Genomic DNA, 3,065 nt, shown 5'->3' with positions numbered 1-3,065 from the left:
GGTGTCTTGCTCAAGGACACCACGACATGTGGGTATGGCGGGGAGTCGAACCTAAGACTTTCAGGTCCTAAGCCGGCTGCTCTACCACTACACCACAGCCGAAAAAGGTTCTAATAGAGATGAACCTTTTTTTTTTTTTTTTACTTCATATCAAACTCAAAGCTCTACAGAAGAGAATAAGGAAAGCAACGTCTCCAGAAGGTGGATTTACCAGCTGTCAGCAGCCGGAGCGTGACGTCCAGCAGTCTGATCTCCTGCCTCGTGTTTTCAATTTCACAGCTTCTGATGGCAGCTTAGAGGCAGGTGACTCTCTGAGGTGCCACCATGACAGCTGTGACGAACACTTCAGCTCAGTCAACCTGCAGCCGCTGTGAAAACACACCGCTTAAAGGTTAAACCTCACAAATAAACACCGAGCGTCCTGCTGAACGGGAGCTTTTAATGGAGATTATTAAAATATTAAAACATCAGAGCTGCTTAGAAATACAACTCAGATTATTAACGCAGTTTATTTCTTGTCTTCCTTAGTTTCAGCTGTAAGAGTTGGTGAAGACGACACAACGAACAGGTAAGATCAGCAGCGCTGTTTGTGTAAACGAGCTGGAGCCAGAAGAGCTCAACAACCAAACGTCCTGAGCACAAATATGTTTTTCTGACTGCAGACGAATGACTCAACCTGCAGCATTCCACTCAAACTGGTTCCACACAACCTGTAGAGTACAGGTAAACAGCAGGCTGCTGGTACCGGTCCTCTGCCAGGTGAGCCGGTCACAACCAACCAGGAGAGCTGCAGAGGTTCAAAACAGGTGTAAACGTTCCCAAACAACCTGATTTATATAAACACAATGGTTTTTGGTAATTAGCGAGATTTTTAGGTTTCCAGTAAAAAAAGGGAATGAAAGGCAGAAATTATCAACTATTTAGGAATAAAAAAGCACAAGTTGCATTTTTTTTACGTCTGTTTTAAGTATTTCAGTTAATCGCCTAAATTTTAAATTAAATCTTGTTGACATGATTAAATAAATGAACATAAWGACCCATCTACATGTCAGATTTTCAGTTGGAACTCAAAACAAAAATCACGAGATTTAAGCACAAATTTCCATTAATTAATAAGAAAAAGGCGACGTTATTTAAAACGCACTCAGAGCACGTGTTCAGGACGACTCTSAGCTACTACCACRCCGACTTTTACCTCCACGTYTATAAAACGGACCGAGTCAGAACCAAGTCTGTGTTTGCTAAGCTAACGTAGCCGCGGTGGCCATCTTGAATCAAGTGTTGTAGATGAACGTCTGAGGACGGCTTTGAGTTTCTTTAAAATCCTCCCAGTGTTCCGGTGAGATATTTTGCTAACAGATTGTCGGTCACCTATCGTGGCGCCAGGTGAGGTTCCTCAGGTAGATTTAGCCCGTTGCGGTTTACCAAGACCTGAAATGTCGACTATTTGAGGACAGAAACCTGTAAATAGGGAAGACTTGGATCACATGTCAAACTGAAGGCCCACGGGTCAAATGTGGTCCGCAGGTGACATCCGTCAGGTCCACCAATGTTGTAAATTTAAACTGGAATTTCATTCCAGTGGGAATTATCAGTTGGATAGTGGGAGATTTCAAAATTCACGACACGGTGAGTAAAACTCTCTTACTTTTCCTTTTAATAGTATTTCCGTATTATTTATTTCACATTTAGTCACCACTTTTCAGTGTTGAAACACTGTTTCTATGCAAGAAATACCACATAGAGCACAGTTAGTGTTCGTTAGTGTCAGCTTATGAGAAATAAGAAATAAATTAGCAGTAAAAATTGTTTTTGAAAGCAATCAAAAGCATTTTTTTAATAATGGAGCCAAAACAACCCAGAGAATTTACAGATGATATTTCTGAAAGTTTGGCTTCTAAAAAACACAAAAACAGAAGTGCTTATTCAGYTAAAACATGATGCTTTGGAAATAAAAACGGGTCAGAAACTCAACCAAAGCAACTTTTTCTCTCCAGAGATTCACGTCTTTGCAAATAGAATAAAAAATAAACACTCCTCAGCTTCCTGTTAGCAAAATATCAGAGGCAAACGGTCAGCAGTTATGTAGATCAGACACTTCAAATCTGTTTTATCAACACGTGCTGTGTTTAAATRACCTTTGGAGCCAAAGATAACAACATTTCCTGCAAACATGACCATTTTCAAATGACGGGGGTTTTCAGATCAGTGTTAATTTACACAGAATTAATGTGAAGAAACGTTATTAAACCTTCAAAAACACAAACTGAGCTTCAACATGTTGAGTCCAGATGAGACAACACTTCACTCAAAACAAGTTTGACCACCAGATTCAGAAATATTGACAAAAAAAACATTTAAAAGCTTTAAATCTGGATAAACTCCTAACTGTTGAGGAATAAAAGTGTCTTGGTTGTGAATATTACATATAACAGCTGGTAAAAACGATACAAAAACACAGAAAAAGGTTGTTTAACTCACCTGTGAGCTGCTAACCTCCGCGTGCAAACGTGGATTTTGATCAATATTCCCGCGAAATGAGATCAAAAAAATGAAACTAAAGCCGCTCCTCTGCGTCGCCGGTTCCTCCCAAATTTACATCCCGGTGTGGAGRAGAAGCGCTCCGGCTCCGGCAGACTGAACTCTTCAAGTTTTACTTCAGTTTCTTCCYGGTGAAAAAAAGAAAGAACCGGGGAGGAGAAATAGAAACGAGGCGCTGAGATTTCTTCTTCCTCCCAAACACGATTCAACTTCACGCGCTCAGCTGTGATCACCGGACAACGAACGAAAATAGGCGCCGTTCCGGTATCCGTCCCCGTCCAGCAGCTGGTTCTACTTTCTGTTGGTTCTAAAGAGACCGGGAGTATCAGGGAGGAAGGCTTCTCCCCCTCCTCCGCCTCCTCCCTTCACCCTCCTCCCGCCGCTAAACTCCCTGAGAACGCTAGGAAAAAGCTTTGTCATGCTAGCGGAAGTTAGCACGGGAAGTYGGGATGGAGTACTTTCAAAGTAAAAGACATGTGCGGACCACAGTACATACATTTTCTTATACACACACATATATATAT

The 3,065-nt window shown here is 41.5% G+C and overlaps 2 protein-coding genes across 2 annotated transcripts in view; one reads left to right on the top strand and one right to left on the bottom strand.

The window, feature by feature from the left end:
- The window catches only part of LOC106530529 (plexin-B2), a gene marked incomplete at its 3' end in the record, with an annotated part of 154,799 nt that extends 151,884 nt beyond the window's left edge, over nt 1-2,915 (bottom strand). Inside the window, 1 exon segment of the mRNA XM_014026170.1 lies at nt 2,482-2,915.
- LOC106530522 (gastrula zinc finger protein XlCGF8.2DB) overlaps nt 1-3,065 on the top strand; it is a 125,596-nt gene that overhangs the window by 113,942 nt on the left and 8,589 nt on the right. The gene's annotated exons all lie outside the window — the stretch shown is intronic.

The sequence above is a fragment of the Austrofundulus limnaeus genome, unplaced genomic scaffold (genome assembly GCF_001266775.1).
Source record: "Austrofundulus limnaeus strain Quisiro unplaced genomic scaffold, Austrofundulus_limnaeus-1.0 Scaffold531, whole genome shotgun sequence".
Classification (NCBI taxonomy): domain Eukaryota; kingdom Metazoa; phylum Chordata; class Actinopteri; order Cyprinodontiformes; family Rivulidae; genus Austrofundulus; species Austrofundulus limnaeus.
The sequence above is the reverse complement of the archived record's forward strand: the minus strand, read 5'-3'. Positions and strand labels throughout refer to the sequence as shown.